This window comes from Pristiophorus japonicus, unplaced genomic scaffold (assembly GCF_044704955.1).
Source record: "Pristiophorus japonicus isolate sPriJap1 unplaced genomic scaffold, sPriJap1.hap1 HAP1_SCAFFOLD_61, whole genome shotgun sequence".
Taxonomy (NCBI): domain Eukaryota; kingdom Metazoa; phylum Chordata; class Chondrichthyes; family Pristiophoridae; genus Pristiophorus; species Pristiophorus japonicus.
Window position 1 is genome coordinate 3,966,130 of NW_027254520.1, and position 26,804 is coordinate 3,992,933.

General features: G+C 42.1%; 7 non-coding genes across 7 annotated transcripts; all 7 read left to right on the forward strand.

The window, feature by feature from the left end:
• The first annotated feature begins 3,048 nt into the window (after positions 1-3,048).
• trnap-ugg (transfer RNA proline (anticodon UGG)) lies at positions 3,049-3,136 on the forward strand. The gene is given in 2 exon segments: positions 3,049-3,084; positions 3,101-3,136. It is a non-coding gene; the product is annotated as a tRNA-Pro (tRNA).
• Positions 3,137-6,179: 3,043 nt separating this feature from the next.
• On the forward strand, positions 6,180-6,267 carry trnap-ugg (transfer RNA proline (anticodon UGG)). Its single transcript is given in 2 exon segments — positions 6,180-6,215; positions 6,232-6,267. It is a non-coding gene; the product is annotated as a tRNA-Pro (tRNA).
• A 3,044-nt stretch (positions 6,268-9,311) lies between these two features.
• On the forward strand, positions 9,312-9,399 carry trnap-ugg (transfer RNA proline (anticodon UGG)). The gene is given in 2 exon segments: positions 9,312-9,347; positions 9,364-9,399. It is a non-coding gene; the product is annotated as a tRNA-Pro (tRNA).
• A 3,045-nt stretch (positions 9,400-12,444) lies between these two features.
• trnap-ugg (transfer RNA proline (anticodon UGG)) lies at positions 12,445-12,532 on the forward strand. Its single transcript is given in 2 exon segments — positions 12,445-12,480; positions 12,497-12,532. It is a non-coding gene; the product is annotated as a tRNA-Pro (tRNA).
• Positions 12,533-15,577: 3,045 nt separating this feature from the next.
• trnap-ugg (transfer RNA proline (anticodon UGG)) lies at positions 15,578-15,665 on the forward strand. Its single transcript is given in 2 exon segments — positions 15,578-15,613; positions 15,630-15,665. It is a non-coding gene; the product is annotated as a tRNA-Pro (tRNA).
• A 3,045-nt stretch (positions 15,666-18,710) lies between these two features.
• On the forward strand, positions 18,711-18,798 carry trnap-ugg (transfer RNA proline (anticodon UGG)). Its single transcript is given in 2 exon segments — positions 18,711-18,746; positions 18,763-18,798. It is a non-coding gene; the product is annotated as a tRNA-Pro (tRNA).
• Positions 18,799-21,841: 3,043 nt separating this feature from the next.
• Positions 21,842-21,929, forward strand: trnap-ugg (transfer RNA proline (anticodon UGG)). Its single transcript is given in 2 exon segments — positions 21,842-21,877; positions 21,894-21,929. It is a non-coding gene; the product is annotated as a tRNA-Pro (tRNA).
• Positions 21,930-26,804: the final 4,875 nt, after the last annotated feature.

Consider the following 26,804-nt stretch of genomic DNA (forward strand, 5'->3'; position numbering starts at 1 on the left):
GCGGACGAGCCCTGCCAACTTTTAGTCAAAAAACGACTTCTCAGCCGGTCGACATGTGAGAAAACTGATATGTTTCAAATTAAAACGTGTGATTGCACTCCGTTGTTCACACAGCGTCTAAAAATCCTGGAGATTCACAGGAGCAAAGTGAAACTCACCGAACTGAGTAAAATTCATATCTCTCAGATGTTCTCGGCTCTGCGTCTCATTGGACAACCTAAACCCCGGTTTGATTCCGGCAAATACTTGATCAGTGTATCTTCCTTTCTGCACGCATGAGCTCACCTCCAAAGGGATAAGCATACATTCAACGTCAATCTCAAATTCAACTTGAAACAGACTCTGCCCTGAATATGATTGCGTCCTGTTTCTCTCGCGCTGAAAAGATGTGAGAAGCTGGCTTTGGATTTAGTCCCTTGGCTGCCGAATTTAAATCATGCAGGAAATCAATCCGGGGTGGCCAAGCTGCCTGGTCTGATTAAAAGGCGTTCAAACCCTACATTCCAGGCATGTTATGGTGTTCTGGCCTCAACATTCGGTTCAACGTATCGGATCATAAGCACCGCTCCCATTGTCTGCTAATGGTTCTGCTGTTCACACTAACACCTCCTCTGGTCCATCCTTTGTTACTTTATTGCCCGCTTACCACCCACTTTGCCTTTTCGCATTGTGCCATTTATTATTCAATCACTCCTACGCTCCACTGTATCAGAAGCATTCGCTTTTGTCCTTCCTCGCTGCCTATTTTTTTCCAGGCGCTATTTTCGTGGAAAAATCTGTAAACTTTACATTTTTCTTAAAAGATCGGAATGATCATCTGACTGAACGTGAGCCCGGGAAATTCATCCACAGAATGTTCACGGCCTGCTGAGTTTTACAGAATGCTTTGTTTTTGTTCATTGTGTTTCTGTATCCATTTTCAGGTGATGTGCTGGTCTGCCCGGGGTCATTCTCTGTCTCTACAAAATGGTGTGCTATCAGTATCGGATCATTATCTATCTGTTTAAAAGGAATGTGCTGCCTGTCCCGGATTTCAAATTTCAAATTTCAATAACTGCCTTTGGAGGGTGCAGAATTTTTAGTTTGTTGGAGTGTTTGTGTAAGTGAGAGAGTGCGTGGAAACGTTCTGCGCGATCTTACTGTGCATTTCATGTCATGGGAGGAAAAATGCATTACATGCAACTTGAAGCCACACTGATTTGATTCAACACGCATTCGGGGACTGCCTGACAGGAGAAGAATCTGCTGTGGGATTTTGCTATTCCACATGTGAAAGAAGGCAAATTATATAAGTTAGAAACATAGCGATTTTAGCGAGAGCTTGCGGATGGGCTGTGTGACATGATGAGCTCCTTCCCCCTTATTTTCAAATACAAATCAAATCAAGACAAGACAAGACATGACTGACTTTGTTTATATAAATATATGTATCAATATTTATATATGCATATATTTACATACATTCCCTACTTTTTAACTTTCACAATAAATGTGCTTTTTCTGTTCTGCCTGCATTGGCTCTATTACATTTGACCTATTTCACAGCACACGCAGCTTCACTCTGATCCTGCAGAAAAGCACTCGCGACTTTAAAAGATGGGCTTTGTTGCCCACATCTTCCCTCGTGGCTTGTCTTACACCATGGGTTTACTGTGTTTGGGTATTTACTGAATGCACACCCTGATTTCCAGTGGATTTCATGCAGTCGCACAGACTTCGTTCAATCAAAAATATATAGATTAAGAAACAATTATTTATTTATTTCAATCAAATCAAATTAAATTTTTTGCAATAAAATTGTAAATTTATTTATTTTCTTATCATGATAAATATATATATGTTTTAAATTGTCTGTTTGACTGGGTTGGTTTTATTTCCCTCCCTCTTTCCTGCTTGTCTGTCACCTGTGGCTTCAACAACCGTCCCAGTCCCGCGCGCTCATGAGAACCGCGCTCAATCACGCACAACACAATTGCATTCAGGAATGATAGAAATCCCACTTTATTCTTCTGAAAGGCAACTGCTGTCCGTGAAGGGCAATTCTACAGCTGTGTAAGATGGATGTGCTTCCTGTCCAGGATCATTCGGTGTCTGTTTCAACGGGATGGTTGTCAGTTCCGGTTCATCAATTGCCCCTTTAAAACGTATTTTCTCATTATCCGGATCATCCTGTACATGTAAAAAGGAGTGCGATTATCAGCTGTGAGAACCGAATTGTTAAACTGTTGTGTTTCAAGCTACATTGACTTTGCCTGTGTCCGTGTACATCCATATCGCAGCGCATCTGTTCATTACTCAAAATATGCTCATTTTTTCCGATATCCACTCCTTGATGCATCCCTTGTCCCAAATTTGCTCTCAATATAAAAAACAACAAATTATGCACCGACGATAGCGGCCGCGTGGCCTAAAGGATAAGGTGTCTGACTTCGATTGTAACTGTGATCTTATGAGAAGATTGCAGGTTCTAGTCCTGCAACGGTCAGCTATCGCGCCGCGTGAAATTTTATATTCTTTGTTTTGATTCTGCCTCAAAACCAACCATCTCGGACAGTCACTCACCTGAAGTAAAGGAAGGCTGTGTGCTTTAAGAAGCTAATGGCATATTTTCATCACTGTCGATCTGGTTGCACGGGCAAAACAAGCGGTGAAGTAGACTTTCGTGCACATTATTTCTGTTTGAATGCAAAAATAGGGGATGGATGTCTGACTTTGCAGTAGATAGGAGACAAGGTGACTGACAGGTTGAGGCAATGGACTGCTGATCCAGTATGCCCCCAGCTTCGTCGTTATTGTGTTAAACACTTTCCCCTCGTTTTTTTATTCAATCACATTTATCCTCATTGCCAAATTCACCTTTTACTGAAAAGGATGCAACTCGTTGGTGAAGTAATGTCACAAAAAATAATCACTTCATCAAAGGGAAAACACGAGCAGGACGATGGATAGGGGGACTCATGAGATCGGTCTCTGAGAGTCAGCACAGGCACGATGGGCCGAATAGCAAACTAACGTCAGAAACTGAGAGCTACGTCCTTCACTGTCGGCGGCTCGTTGGTCTAGGGGTATGATTCTCGCTTTGGGATCATAATAATTGAAATGCGAGAGGTCCCGGGTTCAAATCCCGGACGAGCCCTGCCAACTTTTAGTCAAAAAACGACTTCTCAGCCGGTCGACATGTGAGAAAACTGACATGTTTCAAATTAAAACGTGTGATTGCACTCCGTTGTTCACACAGCGTCTAAAAATCCTGGAGATTCACAGGAGCAAAGTGAAACTCACCGAACTGAGTCAAGTTCATGTCTCTCAGATGTACTCGGCTCTGCGTCTAATTGGACAACCTAAACTCCATTTTGATACCGGCAAATACTTGATCAGTGTATCTTCCTTTCTGCACACATGAGCTCACCTCGAAAAAGATAAGCATACATTCAACGTCAATCTCAAATTCAACTTGAAACAGACTCTGCCCTGAATATGATTGCGTCCTGTTTCTCTCGCGCTGAAAAGATGTGAGAAGCTGGCTTTGGATTTGGTCCCTTGGCTGCCGAATTTAAATCATGCAGGAAATCAATCCGGGGTGGCCAAGCTGCCTGGTCTGATTAAAAGGCGTTCAAACCCTACATTCCAGGCATGTTATAGTGTTCTGGCCTCAACATTCGGTTCAACGTATCGGATCATAAGCACCGCTCCCATTGTCTGCTAATGGTTCTGCTGTTCACACTAACACCTCCTCTGGTCCATCCTTTGTTACTTTATTGCCCGCTTACCACCCACTTTGCCTTTTCGCATTGTGCCATTTATTATTCAATCACTCCTACGCTCCACTGTATCACAAACATTCCCTTTTGTCCTTCCTCGCTGCCTATTTTTTTCCAGGCGCTATTTTCGTGGAAAAATCTGTAAACTTTACATTTTTCTTAAAAGATCGGAAAGATCATCTGACTGAACGTGAGCCCGGGAAATTCATCCACAGAATGTTCACGGCCTGCTGAGTTTTACAGAATGCTTTGTTTTTGTTCATTGTGTTTCTGTATCCCTTTTAAGGTGATGTGCTGGTCTGCCTGGGGTCATTCTCTGTCTCTCCAAAATGGTGTGCTATCAGTATCGGATCATTATCTATCTGTTTAAAAGGAATGTGCTGTCGGTCCCGGATTTCAAATTTCAAATTTCAAAAACTGCCTTTGGAGGGTGCAGAATTTTTAGTTTGTTGGAGTGTTTGTGTAAGTGAGAGAGTGCGTGGAAACGTTCTGCGCGATCTTACTGTGCATTTCATGTCATGGGAGGAAAAATGCATTACATGCAACTTGAAGCCACACTGATTTGATTCAACACGCATTCGGGGACTGCCTGACAGGAGAAGAATCTGCTGTGGGATTTTGCTATTCCACATGTGAAAGAAGGCAAATTATATAAGTTAGAAACATAGCGATTTTAGCGAGAGCTTGCGGATGGGCTGTGTGACATGATGAGCTCCTTCCCCCTTATTTTCAAATACAAATCAAATCAAGACAAGACAAGACATGACTGACTGACTGACTTTGTTTATATAAATATATGTATCAATATTTATATATGCATATATTTACATACATTCCCTACTTTTTAACTTTGACAATAAATGTGCTTTTCTGTTCTGCCTGCATTGGCTCTATTACATTTGACCTCTTTCACAGCACACGCAGCTTCTGTCTGATCCTGCAGAAAAGCAATCGCGACTTTAAAAGATGGCCTTTGTTGCCCACATCTTCCCTTGTGGCTTGTCTTACACCATGGGCTTACTGTGTTTGGGTATTTACTGACTGCACACCCTGATTTGCAGTGGATTTCATGCAGTCGCACAGACTTCGTTCAATCAAAAATATATAGATTAAGAAACAATTTTGTATTTATTTCAATCAAATCAAATTCAATTTTTTCAATAAAATTGTAAATTTATTTATTTTCTTATTGTGATAAATATATATATGTTTTAAATTGTCTGTTTGTCTGGGTTGGTTTTATTTCCCTCCCTCTTTCCTGCTTGTCTATCACCTGTGGCTTCAACAACCGTCCCAGTCCCGCGTGCTCATGAGAACCGCGCTCAATCACGCACAACACAATTGCATTCAGGAATGATGGAAATCCCACTTTATTCTTCTGAAAGGCAACTGCTGTCCGTGAACGGCAATTCTACAGCTGTGTAAGACGGATGTGCTTCCTGTCCAGGATCATTCGGTGTCTGTTTCAACGGGATGGTTGTCAGTTCCGGTTCATCAATTGCCCCTTTAAAACGTATTTTCTCATTATCCGGATCATCCTGTACAATTAAAAAAGAGTGTGATTATCAGCTGTGAGAACCGAATTGTTAAACGTTTGTGTTTCAAGCTACATTGACTTTGCCTGTGTCCGTGTACATCCATATCGCAGCGCATCTGTTCATTACTCAAAATATGATCATGTTTTCCGATATCCACTCCTTGATGCAACCCTTGTCCCAAATTTGCTCTCAATATAAAAAACAACAAATTAAGTACCGCCGATAGCGGCCGCGTGGCCTAAAGGATAAGGTGTCTGACTTCGATTGTAACTGTGATCTTATGAGAAGATTGCAGGTTCTAGTCCTGCAGCGGTCAGCTATCGCGCCGCGTGAAATTTTATATTCTTTGTTTTGATTCTGCCTCAAAACCAACCATCTCGGACAGTCACTCACCTGAAGTAAAGGAAGGCTGTGTGCTTTAAGAAGCTAATGGTACATTTTCATCACTGTCGATCTGGTTGCACGGGCAAAACAAGCGGTGAAGTAGACTTTCGTGCACATTATCTCTGTTTGAAAGCAAAAAGTAGGGGATGGATGTCTGACTTTGCAGTAAATCGGAGACAAGGTGACTGACAGGTTGAGGCAATGGACTGCTGATCCCGTTTGCCCCCAGCTTCGTCGTTATTGTGTTAAACATTTTCCCCTAGTTTTTTTATTCAATCACATTTATCCTCATTGCCAAATTCACCTTTTACTGAAAAGGATGCAGCTCGTTGGTGAAGTAATGTCACAAAAAATAATCACTTCATCAAAGGGAAAACACGAGCAGGACGATGGAAAGGGGGACTCATGAGATCGGTCTCTGAGAGTCAGCACAGGCACGATGGGCCGAATAGCAAACTAACGTCAGAAACTGAGAGCTACGTCCTTCACTGTCGGCGGCTCGTTGGTCTAGGGGTATGATTCTCGCTTTGGGATCATAATAATTGAAATGCGAGAGGTCCCGGGTTCAAATCCCGGACGAGCCCTGCCAACTTTTAGTCAAAAAACGACTTCTCAGCCGGTCGACATGTGAGAAAACTGACATGTTTCAAATTAAAACGTGTGATTGCACTCCGTTGTTCACACAGCGTCTAAAAATCCTGGAGATTCACAGGAGCAAAGTGAAACTCACCGAACTGAGCAAAGTTCATGTCTCTCAGATGTACTCGGCTCTGCGTCTCATTGGACAACGTCAACCCCGGTTTGATTCCGGCAAATACTTGATCATTGTATCTTCCTTTCTGCACGCATGATCTCACCTCCAAAGGGATAAGCATACATTCAACGTCAATCTCAAATTCAACTTGAAACAGACTCTGCCCTGAATATGATTGCGTCCTGTTTCTCTCGCGCTGAAAAGATGTGAGAAGCTGGCTTTGGATTTAGTCCCTTGGCTGCCGAATTTAAATCATGCAGGAAATCAATCCGGGGTGGCCAAGCTGCCTGGTCTGATTAAAAGGCGTTCAAACCCTACATTCCAGGCATGTTATAGTGTTCTGGCCTCAACATTCGGTTCAACGTATCGGATCATAAGCACCGCTCCCATTGTCTGCTAATGGTTCTGCTGTTCACACTAACACCTCCTCTGGTCCTTCCTTTGTTACTTTATTGCCCGCTTACCACCCACTTTGCCTTTTCGCATTGTGCCATTTATTATTCAATCACTCCTAAGCTCCACTGTGTCACAAGCATTCCCTTTTGTCCTTCCTCGCTGCCTATTTTTTTCCAGGCGCTATTTTCGTGGAAAAATCTGTAAACTTTACATTTTTCTTAAAAGATCGGAATGATCATCTGACTGAACGTGAGCCCGGGAAATTCATCCACAGAATGTTCACGGCCTGCAGAGTTTTACAGAATGCTTTGTTTTTGTTCATTGTGTTTCTGTATCCATTTTAAGGTGATGTGCTGGTCTGCCCGGACTCATTCTCTGTCTCTACAAAATGGTGTGCTATCAGTATCGGATCATTATCTATCAGTTTAAAAGGAATGTGCTGTCTGTCCCGGATTTCAAATTTCAAATTTCAAAAACTGCCTTTGGAGGGTGCAGAATTTTTAGTTTCTTGGAGTGTTTGTGTAAGTGAGAGAGTGCGTGGAAACGTTCTGCGCGATCTTACTGTGCATTTCATGTCATGGGAGGAAAAATGCATTACATGCAACTTGAAGCCACACTGATTTGATTCAACACGCATTCGGGGACTGCCTGACAGGAGAAGAATCTGCTGTGGGATTTTGCTATTCCACATGTGAAAGAAGGCAAATTATATAAGTTAGAAACATAGCGATTTTAGCGAGAGCTTGCGGATGGGCTGTGTGACATGATGAGCTCCTTCCATCTTATTTTCAAATACAAATCAAATCAAGACAAGACAAGACATGACTGACTGACTGACTTTGTTTATATAAATATATGTATCAATATTTATATATGCATATATTTACATACATTCCCTACTTTTTAAATTTCACAATAAATGTGCTTTTTCTGTTCTGCCTGCATCGGCTCTATTACATTTGACCTATTTCACAGCACACGCAGCTTCACTCTGATCCTGCAGAAAAGCACTCGCGACTTTAAAAGATGGGCTTTGTTGCCCACATCTTCCCTCGTGGCTTGTCTTACACCATGGGCTTACTGTGTTTGGGTATTTACTGACTGCACACCCTGATTTGCAGTGGATTTCATGCAGTCGCACAGACTTCGTTCAATCAAAAATATATAGATTAAGAAACAATTTTTTATTTATTTCAATCAAATCAAATTCAATTTTTGCAATAAAATTGTAAATTTATTTATTTTCTTATTATGATAAATATATATATGTTTTAAATTGTCTGTTTGTCTGGGTTGGTTTTATTTCCCTCCCTATTTCCTGCTTATCTATCACCTGTGGCTTCAACAACCGTCCCAGTCCCGCGTGCTCATGAGAACCGCGCTCAATCACGCACAACACAATTGCATTCAGGAATGATGGAAATCCTACTTTATTCTTCTGAAAGGCAACTGCTGTCCGTGAAGGGCAATTCTACAGCTGTGTAAGAGGGATGTGCTTCCTGTCTAGGATCATTCGGTGTCTGTTTCAACGGGATGGTTGTCAGTTCCGGTTCATCAATTGCCCCTTTAAAACGTATTTTCTCATTATCCGGATCATCCTGTACAATTAAAAAAGAGTGTGATTATCAGCTGTGAGAACCGAATTGTTAAACGTTTGTGTTTCAAGCTACATTGACTTTGCCTGTGTCCGTGTACATCCATATCGCAGCGCATCTGTTCATTACTCAAAATATGCTCATGTTTTCCGATATCCACTCCTTGATGCAACCCTTGTCCCAAATTTGCTCTCAATATAAAAAACAACAAATTAAGTACCGCCGATAGCGGCCGCGTGGCCTAAAGGATAAGGTGTCTGACTTCGATGGTAACTGTGATCTTATGAGAAGATTGCAGGTTCTAGTCCTGCAGCGGTCAGCTATCGCGCCGCGTGAAATTTTATATTCTTTGTTTTGATTCTGCCTCAAAACCAACCATCTCGGACAGTCACTCACCTGAAGTAAAGGAAGGCTGTGTGCTTTAAGAAGCTAATGGTACATTTTCATCACTGTCGATCTGGTTGCACGGGCAAAACAAGCGGTGAAGTAGACTTTCGTGCACATTATCTCTGTTTGAAAGCAAAAAGTAGGGGATGGATGTCTGACTTTGCAGTAAATAGGAGACAAGGTGACTGACAGGTTGAGGCAATGGACTGCTGATCCCGCATGCCCCCAGCTTCGTCGTTATTGTGTTAAACATTTTCCCCTAGTTTTTTTATTCAATCACATTTATCCTCATTGCCAAATTCACCTTTTACTGAAAAGGATGCAGCTCGTTGGTGAAGTAATGTCACAAAAAATAATCACTTCATCAAAGGGAAAACACGAGCAGGACGATGGAAAGGGGGACTCATGAGATCGGTCTCTGAGAGTCAGCACAGGCACGATGGGCCGAAAATCTAACTAACGTCAGAAACTGAGAGCTACGTCCTTCACTGTCGGCGGCTCGTTGGTCTAGGGGTATGATTCTCGCTTTGGGATCATAATAATTGAAATGCGAGAGGTCCCGGGTTCAAATCCCGGACGAGCCCTGCCAACTTTTAGTCAAAAAACGACTTCTCAGCTGGTCGACATGTGAGAAAACTGACATGTTTCAAATTAAAACGTGTGATTGCACTCCGTTGTTCACACAGCGTCTAAAAATCCTGGAGATTCACAGGAGCAAAGTGAAACTCACCGAACTGAGCAAAGTTCATGTCTCTCAGATGTACTCGGCTCTGCGTCTCATTGGACAACGTCAACCCCGGTTTGATTCCGGCAAATACTTGATCATTGTATCTTCCTTTCTGCACGCATGATCTCATCTCCAAAGGGATAAGCATACATTCAACGTCAATCTCAAATTCAACTTGAAACAGACTCTGCCCTGAATATGATTGCGTCCTGTTTCTCTCGCGCTGAAAAGATGTGAGAAGCTGGCTTTGGATTTAGTCCCTTGGCTGCCGAATTTAAATCATGCAGGAAATCAATCCGGGGTGGCCAAGCTGCCTGGTCTGATTAAAAGGCGTTCAAACCCTACATTCCAGGCATGTTATAGTGTTCTGGCCTCAACATTCGGTTCAACGTATCGGATCATAAGCACCGCTCCCATTGTCTGCTAATGGTTCTGCTGTTCACACTAACACCTCCTCTGGTCCTTCCTTTGCTACTTTATTGCCCGCTTACCACCCACTTTGCCTTTTCGCATTGTGCCATTTATTATTCAATCACTCCTAAGCTCCACTGTATCACAAGCATTCCCTTTTGTCCTTCCTCGCTGCCTATTTTTTTCCAGGCGCTATTTTCGTGGAAAAATCTGTAAACTTTACATTTTTCTTAAAAGATCGGAATGATCATCTGACTGAACGTGAGCCCGGGAAATTCATCCACAGAATGTTCACGGCCTGCAGAGTTTTACAGAATGCTTTGTTTTTGTTCATTGTGTTTCTGTATCCATTTTAAGGTGATGTGCTGGTCTGCCCGGACTCATTCTCTGTCTCTACAAAATGGTGTGCTATCAGTATCGGATCATTATCTATCAGTTTAAAAGGAATGTGCTGTCTGTCCCGGATTTCAAATTTCAAATTTCAAAAACTGCCTTTGGAGGGTGCAGAATTTTTAGTTTCTTGGAGTGTTTGTGTAAGTGAGAGAGTGCGTGGAAACGTTCTGCGCGATCTTACTGTGCATTTCATGTCATGGGAGGAAAAATGCATTACATGCAACTTGAAGCCACACTGATTTGATTCAACACGCATTCGGGGACTGCCTGACAGGAGAAGAATCTGCTGTGGGATTTTGCTATTCCACATGTGAAAGAAGGCAAATTATATAAGTTAGAAACATAGCGATTTTAGCGAGAGCTTGCGGATGGGCTGTGTGACATGATGAGCTCCTTCCATCTTATTTTCAAATACAAATCAAATCAAGACAAGACAAGACATGACTGACTGACTGACTTTGTTTATATAAATATATGTATCAATATTTATATATGCATATATTTACATACATTCCCTACTTTTTAAATTTCACAATAAATGTGCTTTTTCTGTTCTGCCTGCATTGGCTCTATTACATTTGACCTATTTCACAGCACACGCAGCTTCACTCTGATCCTGCAGAAAAGCACTCGCGACTTTAAAAGATGGGCTTTGTTGCCCACATCTTCCCTCGTGGCTTGTCTTACACCATGGGCTTACTGTGTTTGGGTATTTACTGACTGCACAGCCTGATTTGCAGTGGATTTCATGCAGTCGCACAGACTTCGTTCAATCAAAAATATATAGATTAAGAAACAATTTTTTATTTATTTCAATCAAATCAAATTCAATTTTTTGCAATAAAATTGTAAATTTATTTATTTTCTTATTATGATAAATATATATATGTTTTAAATTGTCTGTTTGTCTGGGTTGGTTTTATTTCCCTCCCTATTTCCTGCTTATCTATCACCTGTGGCTTCAACAACCGTCCCAGTCCCGCGTGCTCATGAGAACCGCGCTCAATCACGCACAACACAATTGCATTCAGGAATGATGGAAATCCTACTTTATTCTTCTGAAAGGCAACTGCTGTCCGTGAAGGGCAATTCTACAGCTGTGTAAGAGGGATGTGCTTCCTGTCTAGGATCATTCGGTGTCTGTTTCAACGGGATGGTTGTCAGTTCCGGTTCATCAATTGCCCCTTTAAAACGTATTTTCTCATTATCCGGATCATCCTGTACAATTAAAAAAGAGTGTGATTATCAGCTGTGAGAACCGAATTGTTAAACGTTTGTGTTTCAAGCTACATTGACTTTGCCTGTGTCCGTGTACATCCATATCGCAGCGCATCTGTTCATTACTCAAAATATGCTCATGTTTTCCGATATCCACTCCTTGATGCAACCCTTGTCCCAAATTTGCTCTCAATATAAAAAACAACAAATTAAGTACCGCCGATAGCGGCCGCGTGGCCTAAAGGATAAGGTGTCTGACTTCGATTGTAACTGTGATCTTATGAGAAGATTGCAGGTTCTAGTCCTGCAGCGGTCAGCTATCGCGCCGCGTGAAATTTTATATTCTTTGTTTTGATTCTGCCTCAAAACCAACCATCTCGGACAGTCACTCACCTGAAGTAAAGGAAGGCTGTGTGCTTTAAGAAGCTAATGGTACATTTTCATCACTGTCGATCTGGTTGCACGGGCAAAACAAGCGGTGAAGTAGACTTTCGTGCACATTATCTCTGTTTGAAAGCAAAAAGTAGGGGATGGATGTCTGACTTTGCAGTAAATAGGAGACAAGGTGACTGACAGGTTGAGGCAATGGACTGCTGATCCCGCATGCCCCCAGCTTCGTCGTTATTGTGTTAAACATTTACCCCTAGTTTTTTTATTCAATCACATTTATCCTCATTGCCAAATTCACCTTTTACTGAAAAGGATGCAGCTCGTTGGTGAAGTAATGTCACAAAAAATAATCACTTCATCAAAGGGAAAACACGAGCAGGACGATGGAAAGGGGGACTCATGAGATCGGTCTCTGAGAGTCAGCACAGGCACGATGGGCCGAATAGCAAACTAACGTCAGCAACTGAGAGCTACGTCCTTCACTGTCGGCGGCTCGTTGGTCTAGGGGTATGATTCTCGCTTTGGGATCATAATAAGTGAAATGCGAGAGGTCCCGGGTTCAAATCCCGGACGAGCCCTGCCAACTTTTAGTCAAAAAACGACTTCTCAGCCAGTCGACATGTGAGAAAACTGATATGTTTCAAATTAAAACGTGTGATTGCACTCCGTTGTTCACACAGCGTCTAAAAATCCTGGAGATTCACAGGAGCAAAGTGAAACTCACCGAACTGAGTAAAATTCATATCTCTCAGATGTACTCGGCTCTGCGTCTCATTGGACAACCTAAACCCCGGTTTGATTCCGGAAAATACTTGATCAGTGTATCTTCCTTTCTGCACACATGAGCTCACCTCCAAAGGGATAAGCATACATTCAACGTCAATCTCAAATTCAACTTGAAACAGACTCTGCCCTGAATATGATTGCGTCCTGTTTCTCTCGCGCTGAAAAGATGTGAGAAGCTGGCTTTGGATTTGGTCCCTTGGCTGCCGAATTTAAATCATGCAGGAAATCAATCCGGGTTGGCCAAGCTGCCTGGTCTGATTAAAAGGCGTTCAAACCCTACATTCCAGGCATGTTATAGTGTTCTGGCCTCAACATTCGGTTCAATGTATCGGATCATAACCACCGCTCCCATTGTCTGCTAATGGTTCTGCTGTTCACACTAACACCTCCTCTGGTCCATCCTTTGTTACTTTATTGCCCGCTTACCACCCACTTTGCCTTTTCGCATTGTGCCATTTATTATTCAATCACTCCTACGCTCCACTGTATCACAAACATTCCCTTTTGTCCTTCCTCGCTGCCTATTTTTTTCCAGGCGCTATTTTCGTGGAAAAATCTGTAAACTTTACATTTTTCTTAAAAGATCGGAATGATCATCTGACTGAACGTGAGCCCGGGAAATTCATCCACAGAATGTTCACGGCCTGCAGAGTTTTACAGAATGCTTTGTTTTTGTTCATTGTGTTTCTGTATCCCTTTTAAGGTGATGTGCTGGTCTGCCCGGGGTCATTCTCTGTCTCTCCAAAATGGTGTGCTATCAGTATCGGATCATTATCTATCTGTTTAAAAGGAATGTGCTGTCGGTCCCGGATTTCAAATTTCAAATTTCAAAAACTGCCTTTGGAGGGTGCAGAATTTTTAGTTTGTTGGAGTGTTTGTGTAAGTGAGAGAGTGCGTGGAAACGTTCTGCGCGATCTTACTCTGCATTTCATGTCATGGGAGGAAAAATGCATTACATGCAACTTGAAGCCACACTGATTTGATTCAACACGCATTCGGGGACTGCCTGACAGGAGAAGAATCTGCTGTGGGATTTTGCTATTCCACATGTGAAAGAAGGCAAATTATATAAGTTAGAAACATAGCGATTTTAGCGAGAGCATGCGGATGGGCTGTGTGACATGATGAGCTCCTTCCCCCTTATTTTCAAATACAAATCAAATCAAGACAAGACAAGACTTGACTGACTGACTGACTTTGTTTATATAAATATATGTATCAATATTTATATATGCATATATTTACATACATTCCCTACTTTTTAACTTTCACAATAAATGTGCTTTTTCTGTTCTGCCTGCATTGGCTCTATTACATTTGACCTATTTCACAGCACACGCAGCTTCACTCTGATCCTGCAGAAAAGCACTCGCGACTTTAAAAGATGGGCTTTGTTGCCCACATCTTCCCTCGTGGCTTGTCTTACACCATGGGCTTACTGTGTTTGGGTATTTACTGACTGCACACCCTGATTTGCAGTGGATTTCATGCAGTCGCACAGACTTCGTTCAATCAAAAATATATAGATTAAGAAACAATTTTTTATTTATTTCAATCAAATCATATTCAATTTTTTGCAATAAAATTGTAAATTTATTTATTTTCTTATTATGATAAATATATATATGTTTTAAATTGTCTGTTTGTCTGGGTTGGTTTTATTTCCCTCCCTATTTCCTGCTTGTCTATTACCTGTGGCTTCAACAACCGTCCCAGTCCCGCGTGCTTATGAGAACCGCGCTCAATCACGCACAACACAATTGCATTCAGGAATGATGGAAATCCCACTTTATTCTTCTGAAAGGCAACTGCTGTCCGTGAACGGCAATTCTACAGCTGTGTAAGACGGATGTGCTTCCTGTCTAGGATCATTCGGTGTCTGTTTCAACGGGATGGTTGTCAGTTCCGGTTCATCAATTGCCCCTTTAAAACGTATTTTCTCATTATCCGGATCAACCTGTACATTTAAAAAGGAGTGTGATTATCAGCTGTGAGAACCGAATTGTTAAACTTTTGTGTTTCAAGCTACATTGACTTTGCCTGTGTCCGTGTACATCCATATCGCAGCGCATCTGTTCATTACTCAAAATATGCTCATGTTTTCCGATATCCACTCCTTGATGCAACCCTTGTCCCAAATTTGCTCTCAATATAAAAAACAACAAATTAAGTACCGCCGATAGCGGCCGCGTGGCCTAAAGGATAAGGTGTCTGACTTCGATTGTAACTGTGATCTTATGAGAAGATTGCAGGTTCTAGTCCTGCAGCGGTCAGCTATCGCGCCGCGTGAAATTTTATATTCTTTGTTTTGATTCTGCCTCAAAACCAACCATCTCGGACAGTCACTCACCTGAAGTAAAGGAAGGCTGTGTGCTTTAAGAAGCTAATGGTACATTTTCATCACTGTCGATCTGGTTGCACGGGCAAAACAAGCGGTGAAGTAGACTTTCGTGCACATTATCTCTGTTTGAAAGCAAAAAGTAGGGGATGGATGTCTGACTTTGCAGTAAATAGGAGACAAGGTGACTGACAGGTTGAGGCAATGGACTGCTGATCCCGCATGCCCCCAGCTTCGTCGTTATTGTGTTAAACATTTACCCCTAGTTTTTTTATTCAATCACATTTATCCTCATTGCCAAATTCACCTTTTACTGAAAAGGATGCAGCTCGTTGGTGAAGTAATGTCACAAAAAATAATCACTTCATCAAAGGGAAAACACGAGCAGGACGATGGAAAGGGGGACTCATGAGATCGGTCTCTGAGAGTCAGCACAGGCACGATGGGCCGAATAGCAAACTAACGTCAGCAACTGAGAGCTACGTCCTTCACTGTCGGCGGCTCGTTGGTCTAGGGGTATGATTCTCGCTTTGGGATCATAATAAGTGAAATGCGAGAGGTCCCGGGTTCAAATCCCGGACGAGCCCTGCCAACTTTTAGTCAAAAAACGACTTCTCAGCCAGTCGACATGTGAGAAAACTGATATGTTTCAAATTAAAACGTGTGATTGCACTCCGTTGTTCACACAGCGTCTAAAAATCCTGGAGATTCACAGGAGCAAAGTGAAACTCACCGAACTGAGTAAAATTCATATCTCTCAGATGTACTCGGCTCTGCGTCTCATTGGACAACCTAAACCCCGGTTTGATTCCGGAAAATACTTGATCAGTGTATCTTCCTTTCTGCACACATGAGCTCACCTCCAAAGGGATAAGCATACATTCAACGTCAATCTCAAATTCAACTTGAAACAGACTCTGCCCTGAATATGATTGCGTCCTGTTTCTCTCGCGCTGAAAAGATGTGAGAAGCTGGCTTTGGATTTGGTCCCTTGGCTGCCGAATTTAAATCATGCAGGAAATCAATCCGGGTTGGCCAAGCTGCCTGGTCTGATTAAAAGGCGTTCAAACCCTACATTCCAGGCATGTTATAGTGTTCTGGCCTCAACATTCGGTTCAATGTATCGGATCATAACCACCGCTCCCATTGTCTGCTAATGGTTCTGCTGTTCACACTAACACCTCCTCTGGTCCATCCTTTGTTACTTTATTGCCCGCTTACCACCCACTTTGCCTTTTCGCATTGTGCCATTTATTATTCAATCACTCCTACGCTCCACTGTATCACAAACATTCCCTTTTGTCCTTCCTCGCTGCCTATTTTTTTCCAGGCGCTATTTTCGTGGAAAAATCTGTAAACTTTACATTTTTCTTAAAAGATCGGAATGATCATCTGACTGAACGTGAGCCCGGGAAATTCATCCACAGAATGTTCACGGCCTGCAGAGTTTTACAGAATGCTTTGTTTTTGTTCATTGTGTTTCTGTATCCCTTTTAAGGTGATGTGCTGGTCTGCCCGGGGTCATTCTCTGTCTCTCCAAAATGGTGTGCTATCAGTATCGGATCATTATCTATCTGTTTAAAAGGAATGTGCTGTCGGTCCCGGATTTCAAATTTCAAATTTCAAAAACTGCCTTTGGAGGGTGCAGAATTTTTAGTTTGTTGGAGTGTTTGTGTAAGTGAGAGAGTGCGTGGAAACGTTCTGCGCGATCTTACTCTGCATTTCATGTCATGGGAGGAAAAATGCATTACATGCAACTTGAAGCCACACTGATTTGATTCAACACGCATTCGGGGACTGCCTGACAGGAGAAGAATCTGCTGTGGGATTTTGCTATTCCACATGTGAAAGAAGGCAAATTATATAAGTTAGAAACATAGCGATTTTAGCGAGAGCATGCGGATGGGCTGTGTGACATGATGAGCTCCTTCCCCCTTATTTTCAAATACAAATCAAATCAAGACAAGACAAGACTTGACTGACTGACTGACTTTGTTTATATAAATATATGTATCAATATTTATATATGCATATATTTACATACATTCCCTACTTTTTAACTTTCACAATAAATGTGCTTTTTCTGTTCTGCCTGCATTGGCTCTATTACATTTGACCTATTTCACAGCACACGCAGCTTCACTCTGATCCTGCAGAAAAGCACTCGCGACTTTAAAAGATGGGCTTTGTTGCCCACATCTTCCCTCGTGGCTTGTCTTACACCATGGGCTTACTGTGTTTGGGTATTTACTGACTGCACACCCTGATTTGCAGTGGATTTCATGCAGTCGCACAGACTTCGTTCAATCAAAAATATATAGATTAAGAAACAATTTTTTATTTATTTCAATCAAATCATATTCAATTTTTTGCAATAAAATTGTAAATTTATTTATTTTCTTATTATGATAAATATATATATGTTTTAAATTGTCTGTTTGTCTGGGTTGGTTTTATTTCCCTCCCTATTTCCTGCTTGTCTATTACCTGTGGCTTCAACAACCGTCCCAGTCCCGCGTGCTTATGAGAACCGCGCTCAATCACGCACAACACAATTGCATTCAGGAATGATGGAAATCCCACTTTATTCTTCTGAAAGGCAACTGCTGTCCGTGAACGGCAATTCTACAGCTGTGTAAGACGGATGTGCTTCCTGTCTAGGATCATTCGGTGTCTGTTTCAACGGGATGGTTGTCAGTTCCGGTTCATCAATTGCCCCTTTAAAACGTATTTTCTCATTATCCGGATCAACCTGTACATTTAAAAAGGAGTGTGATTATCAGCTGTGAGAACCGAATTGTTAAACTTTTGTGTTTCAAGCTACATTGACTTTGCCTGTGTCCGTGTACATCCATATCGCAGCGCATCTGTTCATTACTCAAAATATGCTCATGTTTTCCGATATCCACTCCTTGATGCAACCCTTGTCCCAAATTTGCTCTCAATATAAAAAACAACAAATTAAGTACCGCCGATAGCGGCCGCGTGGCCTAAAGGATAAGGTGTCTGACTTCGATTGTAACTGTGATCTTATGAGAAGATTGCAGGTTCTAGTCCTGCAGCGGTCAGCTATCGCGCCGCGTGAAATTTTATATTCTTTGTTTTGATTCTGCCTCAAAACCAACCATCTCGGACAGTCACTCACCTGAAGTAAAGGAAGGCTGTGTGCTTTAAGAAGCTAATGGTACATTTTCATCACTGTCGATCTGGTTGCACGGGCAAAACAAGCGGTGAAGTAGACTTTCGTGCACATTATCTCTGTTTGAAAGCAAAAAGTAGGGGATGGATGTCTGACTTTGCAGTAAATCGGAGACAAGGTGACTGACAGGTTGAGGCAATGGACTGCTGATCCAGTATGCCCCCAGCTTCGTCGTTATTGTGTTAAACACTTTCCCCTCGTTTTTTTATTCAATCACATTTATCCTCATTGCCAAATTCACCTTTTACTGAAAAGGATGCAACTCGTTGGTGAAGTAATGTCACAAAAAATAATCACTTCATCAAAGGGAAAACATTAGCAGGACGATGGAGAGGGGGACTCATGAGATCGGTCTCTGAGAGTCAGCACAGGCACGATGGGCCGAATAGCAAACTAACGTCAGCAACTGAGAGCTACGTTTCTCACTGTCGGTGGCTCGTTGGTCTAGGGGTATGATTCTCGCTTTGGGATCATAATAAGTGAAATGCGAGAGGTCCCGGGTTCAAATCCCGGACGAGCCCTGCCAACTTTTAGTCAAAAAACGACTTCTCAGCCAGTCGACATGTGAGAAAACTGATATGTTTCAAATTAAAACGTGTGATTGCACTCCGTTGTTCACACAGCGTCTAAAAATCCTGGAGATTCACAGGAGCAAAGTGAAACTCACCGAACTGAGTAAAATTCATATCTCTCAGATGTACTCGGCTCTGCGTCTAATTGGACAACCTAAACTCCATTTTGATACCGGCAAATACTTGATCAGTGTATCTTCCTTTCTGCACACATGAGCTCACCTCGAAAAAGATAAGCATACATTCAACGTCAATCTCAAATTCAACTTGAAACAGACTCTGCCCTGAATATGATTGCGTCCTGTTTCTCTCGCGCTGAAAAGATGTGAGAAGCTGGCTTTGGATTTGGTCCCTTGGCTGCCGAATTTAAATCATGCAGGAAATCAATCCGGGGTGGCCAAGCTGCCTGGTCTGATTAAAAGGCGTTCAAACCCTACATTCCAGGCATGTTATAGTGTTCTGGCCTCAACATTCGGTTCAACGTATCGGATCATAAGCACCGCTCCCATTGTCTGCTAATGGTTCTGCTGTTCACACTAACACCTCCTCTGGTCCATCCTTTGTTACTTTATTGCCCGCTTACCACCCACTTTGCCTTTTCGCATTGTGCCATTTATTATTCAATCACTCCTACGCTCCACTGTATCACAAACATTCCCTTTTGTCCTTCCTCGCTGCCTATTTTTTTCCAGGCGCTATTTTCGTGGAAAAATCTGTAAACTTTACATTTTTCTTAAAAGATCGGAAAGATCATCTGACTGAACGTGAGCCCGGGAAATTCATCCACAGAATGTTCACGGCCTGCTGAGTTTTACAGAATGCTTTGTTTTTGTTCATTGTGTTTCTGTATCCCTTTTAAGGTGATGTGCTGGTCTGCCTGGGGTCATTCTCTGTCTCTCCAAAATGGTGTGCTATCAGTATCGGATCATTATCTATCTGTTTAAAAGGAATGTGCTGTCGGTCCCGGATTTCAAATTTCAAATTTCAAAAACTGCCTTTGGAGGGTGCAGAATTTTTAGTTTGTTGGAGTGTTTGTGTAAGTGAGAGAGTGCGTGGAAACGTTCTGCGCGATCTTACTGTGCATTTCATGTCATGGGAGGAAAAATGCATTACATGCAACTTGAAGCCACACTGATTTGATTCAACACGCATTCGGGGACTGCCTGACAGGAGAAGAATCTGCTGTGGGATTTTGCTATTCCACATGTGAAAGAAGGCAAATTATATAAGTTAGAAACATAGCGATTTTAGCGAGAGCTTGCGGATGGGCTGTGTGACATGATGAGCTCCTTCCCCCTTATTTTCAAATACAAATCAAATCAAGACAAGACAAGACATGACTGACTGACTGACTTTGTTTATATAAATATATGTATCAATATTTATATATGCATATATTTACATACATTCCCTACTTTTTAACTTTGACAATAAATGTGCTTTTCTGTTCTGCCTGCATTGGCTCTATTACATTTGACCTCTTTCACAGCACACGCAGCTTCTGTCTGATCCTGCAGAAAAGCAATCGCGACTTTAAAAGATGGCCTTTGTTGCCCACATCTTCCCTTGTGGCTTGTCTTACACCATGGGCTTACTGTGTTTGGGTATTTACTGACTGCACACCCTGATTTGCAGTGGATTTCATGCAGTCGCACAGACTTCGTTCAATCAAAAATATATAGATTAAGAAACAATTTTGTATTTATTTCAATCAAATCAAATTCAATTTTTTCAATAAAATTGTAAATTTATTTATTTTCTTATTGTGATAAATATATATATGTTTTAAATTGTCTGTTTGTCTGGGTTGGTTTTATTTCCCTCCCTCTTTCCTGCTTGTCTATCACCTGTGGCTTCAACAACCGTCCCAGTCCCGCGTGCTCATGAGAACCGCGCTCAATCACGCACAACACAATTGCATTCAGGAATGATGGAAATCCCACTTTATTCTTCTGAAAGGCAACTGCTGTCCGTGAACGGCAATTCTACAGCTGTGTAAGACGGATGTGCTTCCTGTCCAGGATCATTCGGTGTCTGTTTCAACGGGATGGTTGTCAGTTCCGGTTCATCAATTGCCCCTTTAAAACGTATTTTCTCATTATCCGGATCATCCTGTACAATTAAAAAAGAGTGTGATTATCAGCTGTGAGAACCGAATTGTTAAACGTTTGTGTTTCAAGCTACATTGACTTTGCCTGTGTCCGTGTACATCCATATCGCAGCGCATCTGTTCATTACTCAAAATATGCTCATGTTTTCCGATATCCACTCCTTGATGCAACCCTTGTCCCAAATTTGCTCTCAATATAAAAAACAACAAATTAAGTACCGCCGATAGCGGCCGCGTGGCCTAAAGGATAAGGTGTCTGACTTCGATTGTAACTGTGATCTTATGAGAAGATTGCAGGTTCTAGTCCTGCAGCGGTCAGCTATCGCGCCGCGTGAAATTTTATATTCTTTGTTTTGATTCTGCCTCAAAACCAACCATCTCGGACAGTCACTCACCTGAAGTAAAGGAAGGCTGTGTGCTTTAAGAAGCTAATGGTACATTTTCATCACTGTCGATCTGGTTGCACGGGCAAAACAAGCGGTGAAGTAGACTTTCGTGCACATTATCACTGTTTGAAAGCAAAAAGTAGGGGATGGATGTCTGACTTTGCAGTAAATAGGAGACAAGGTGACTGACAGGTTGAGGCAATGGACTGCTGATCCCGTATGCCCCCAGCTTCGTCGTTATTGTGTTAAACATTTTCCCCTAGTTTTTTTATTCAATCACATTTATCCTCATTGCCAAATTCACCTTTTACTGAAAAGGATGCAGCTCGTTGGTGAAGTAATGTCACAAAAAATAATCACTTCATCAAAGGGAAAACACGAGCAGGACGATGGAAAGGGGGACTCATGAGATCGGTCTCTGAGAGTCAGCACAGGCACGATGGGCCGAATAGCAAACTAACGTCAGAAACTGAGAGCTACGTCCTTCACTGTCGGCGGCTCGTTGGTCTAGGGGTATGATTCTCGCTTTGGGATCATAATAAGTGAAATGCGAGAGGTCCCGGGTTCAAATCCCGGACGAGCCCTGCCAACTTTTAGTCAAAAAACGACTTCTCAGCCGGTCGACATGTGAGAAAACTGACATGTTTCAAATTAAAACGTGTGATTGCACTCCGTTGTTCACACAGCGTCTAAAAATCCTGGAGATTCACAGGAGCAAAGTGAAACTCACCGAACTGAGTAAATTTCATGTCTCTCAGATGTACTCGGCTCTGCGTCTCATTGGACAACGTCAACCCCGGTTTGATTCCGGCAAATACTTGATCAGTGTATCTTCCTTTCTGCACGCATGAGCTCACCTCCAAAGGGATAAGCATACATTCAACGTCAATCTCAAATTCACTTGAAACAGACTCTGCCCTGAATATGATTGCGTCCTGTTTCTCTCGCGCTGAAAAGATGTGAGAAGCTGGCTTTGGATTTGGTCCCTTGGCTGCCGAATTTAAATCATGCAGGAAATCAATCCGGGGTGGCCAAGCTGCCTGGTCTGATTAAAAGGCGTTCAAACCCTACATTCCAGGCATGTTATAGTGTTCTGGCCTCAACATTCGGTTCAACGTATCGGATCATAAGCACCGCTCCCATTGTCTGCGAATGGTTCTGCTGTTCACACTAACACCTCCTCTGGTCCATCCTTTGTTACTTTATTGCCCGCTTACCACCCACTTTGCCTTTTCGCATTGTGCCATTTATTATTCAATCACTCCTACGCTCCACTGTATCACAAACATTCCCTTTTGTCCTTCCTCGCTGCCTATTTTTTTCCAGGCGCTATTTTCGTGGAAAAATCTGTAAACTTTACATTTTTCTTAAAAGATCGGATTGATCATCTGACTGAACGTGAGCCCGGGAAATTCATCCACAGAATGTTCACGGCCTGCTGAGTTTTACAGAATGCTTTGTTTTTGTTCATTGTGTTTCTGTATCCCTTTTAAGGTGATGTGCTGGTCTGCCCGGGGTCATTTTCTGTCTCTCCAAAATGGTGTGCTATCAGTATCGGATCATTATCTATCTGTTTAAAAGGAATGTGCTGTCGGTCCCGGATTTCAAATTTCAAATTTCAAAAACTGCCTTTGGAGGGTGCAGAATTTTTAGTTTGTTGGAGTGTTTGTGTAAGTGAGAGAGTGCGTGGAAACGTTCTGCGCGATCTTACTGTGCATTTCATGTCATGGGAGGAAAAATGCATTACATGCAACTTGAAGCCACACTGATTTGATTCAACACGCATTCGGGGACTGCCTGACAGGAGAAGAATCTGCCGTGGGATTTTGCTATTCCACATGTGAAAGAAGGCAAATTATATAAGTTAGAAACATAGCGATTTTAGCGAGAGCTTGCGGATGGGCTGTGTGACATGATGAGCTCCTTCCCCCTTATTTTCAAATACAAATCAAATCAAGACAAGACAAGACATGACTGACTGACTGACTTTGTTTATATAAATATATGTATCAATATTTATATATGCATATATTTACATACATTCCCTACTTTTTAACTTTGACAATAAATGTGCTTTTCTGTTCTGCCTGCATTGGCTCTATTACATTTGACCTCTTTCACAGCACACGCAGCTTCTGTCTGATCCTGCAGAAAAGCAATCGCGACTTTAAAAGATGGCCTTTGTTGCCCACATCTTCCCTTGTGGCTTGTCTTACACCATGGGCTTACTGTGTTTGGGTATTTACTGACTGCACACCCTGATTTGCAGTGGATTTCATGCAGTCGCACAGACTTCGTTCAATCAAAAATATATAGATTAAGAAACAATTATTTATTTATTTCAATCAAATCAAATTCAATTTTTTGCAATAAAATTGTAAATTTATTTATTTTCTTATCATGATAAATATATATATGTTTTAAATTGTCTGTTTGACTGGGTTGGTTTTATTTCCCTCCCTCTTTCCTGCTTGTCTGTCACCTGTGGCTTCAACAACCGTCCCAGTCCCGCGCGCTCATGAGAACCGCGCTCAATCACGCACAACACAATTGCATTCAGGAATGATGGAAATCCCACTTTATTCTTCTGAAAGGCAACTGCTGTCCGTGAAGGGCAATTCTACAGCTGTGTAAGACGGATGTGCTTCCTGTCTAGGATCATTCGGTGTCTGTTTCAACGGGATGGTTGTCAGTTCCGGTTCATCAATTGCCCCTTTAAAACGTATTTTCTCATTATCCGGATCAACCTGTACATTTAAAAAGGAGTGTGATTATCAGCTGTGAGAACCGAATTGTTAAACTTTTGTGTTTCAAGCTACATTGACTTTGCCTGTGTCCGTGTACATCCATATCGCAGCGCATCTGTTCATTACTCAAAATATGCTCATGTTTTCCGATATCCACTCCTTGATGCAACCCTTGTCCCAAATTTGCTCTCAATATAAAAAACAACAAATTAAGTACCGCCGATAGCGGCCGCGTGGCCTAAAGGATAAGGTGTCTGACTTCGATTGTAACTGTGATCTTATGAGAAGATTGCAGGTTCTAGTCCTGCAGCGGTCAGCTATCGCGCCGCGTGAAATTTTATATTCTTTGTTTTGATTCTGCCTCAAAACCAACCATCTCGGACAGTCACTCACCTGAAGTAAAGGAAGGCTGTGTGCTTTAAGAAGCTAATGGTACATTTTCATCACTGTCGATCTGGTTGCACGGGCAAAACAAGCGGTGAAGTAGACTTTCGTGCACATTATCTCTGTTTGAAAGCAAAAAGTAGGGGATGGATGTCTGACTTTGCAGTAAATCGGAGACAAGGTGACTGACAGGTTGAGGCAATGGACTGCTGATCCAGTATGCCCCCAGCTTCGTTGTTATTGTGTTAAACATTTTCCCCTAGTTTTTTTATTCAATCACATTTATCCTCATTGCCAAATTCACCTTTTACTGAAAAGGATGCAGCTCGTTGGTGAAGTAATGTCACAAAAAATAATCACTTTTCAAAGGGAAAACTTTAGCTGGACGATGGAGTGGGGTCTCATGAGATCTGTCTCTGATAGTCAGCACAGGCACGATGGGCCGAATAGCAAACTAACGTCAGAAACTGAGAGCTACGTTCCTCACTGTCGGCGGCTCGTTGGTCTAGGGGTATGATTCTCGCTTTGTGATTATAATAATTGAAATGCCAGAGGTCCCGGGTTCAAATCCCGGACGAGCCCTGCCATCTTTTAGTCAAAAAACGACTTCTCAGCCGTTCGACATGTGAGAAAACTGACATGTTTCAAATTAAAACGTGTGATTGCACTCCTTTGTTCACACAGCGTCCAAAAATCCTGGAGAGTCCCAGGAGCAAAGTGAAACTCACCGAACTGATTAAAGTTCATGTCTCTCAGATGTACTCGGCTCTTCGTCTCATTGGACAATCTAAACCCCGGTTTGATTCCGGCAAATAATTGATCAGTGTATCTTCCTTTCTGCACGCATGAGCTCACCACCATTGAAATAAGCATACATTCAACGTCAATCTCAAATTCAACGTGAAACAGACTCTGCGCTGAATATGAGTGCGTCCTGTTTCTCTCGCGCTGAAAAGATGTGAGAAGCAGGCTTTGGATTTAGTCCCTTGGCTGTCGAATTTAAACCGTGCAGGAAATCAATCCGGGGTGGCCAAGCTGCCTGGTCTGATTAAGAGGCGTTCAAAACCTACATTCCAGGCATGTTATAGTGTTCTGGACTCAACATTCGGATCATAAGCACCGCTCCCATTGTCTGCTAATGGTTCTGCTGTTCACACTAACACCTCCTCTGGTGCATCCGTTGTTACTTTATTGCCCGCTTACCACCCACTTTGCCTTTTCGCATTGTGTCATTTATTATTCAATCACTCCTACGCTCCGCTGTATCACAGCATTCCCTTTTGTCCTTCCTCGCTGCCTATTTTTTTCCAGGCGCTATTTTCGTGGAAAAATCTGTAAACTTTACATTTTTCTTTAAATATCGGAATGATCATCTGATTGAACTTGAGCCCGGGGAATGGATCCACAGAATGTTCACGGCCTGCTGAGTTTTACAGAATGCTTTGTTTTTGTTCATTGTGTTTCGGTATCCCTTTTAAGGTGATATGCTGGTCTGCCCGGGGTCATTCTCTGTCTCACCAAAATGGTGTGCTATCAGTATCGGATCATTATCTATCTGTTTAAAAGGAATGTGCTGTCTGTCCCGGATTTCAAATTTCAAATTACAAAAACTGCCTTAGGAGGGTGCAGAATGATTAGTTTGTTGGTGTGTTTGTGTAAGTGAGAGAGTGCGTGGAAACGTTCTGCGCGATCTTACTGTGCATTTCATGTCATGGGAGGAAAAATGCATTACATGCAACTTGAAGCCACACTGATTTGATTCAACACGCATTCGGGGACTGCCTGACAGGAGAAGAATTCTGCTGTAGTATTTTGCTATTCCACATGTGAAAGAAGGCAAATTATATAAGTTAGAAACATAGCGATTTTAGCGAGAGCTTGCGGATGGGCTGTGTGACATGATGAGCTCCTTCCCCCTTATTTTCAAATACAAATCAAATCAAGACAAGACAAGACATGACTGACTGACTGGCTTTGTTTATGTAAATATATGTATCAATATTTATATATGCATATATTTACATACATTCCCTACTTTTTAACTTTCACAATAAATGTGCTTTGTCTGTTCTGCCTGCATTGGCTCTATTACATTTGACCTATTTCACAGCACACGCAGCTTCACTCTGATTCTGCAGAAAAGCACTCGCGACTTTAAAAGATGGGCTTTGTTGCCCACATCTTCCCTCGTGGCTTGTCTTACACCATGGGCTTACTGTGTTTGGGTATTTACTGACTGCACACCCTGATTTGCAGTGGATTTCATGCAGTCGCACAGACTTCGTTCAATCAAAAATATATCGATTAAGAAACAATTTTTTATTTATT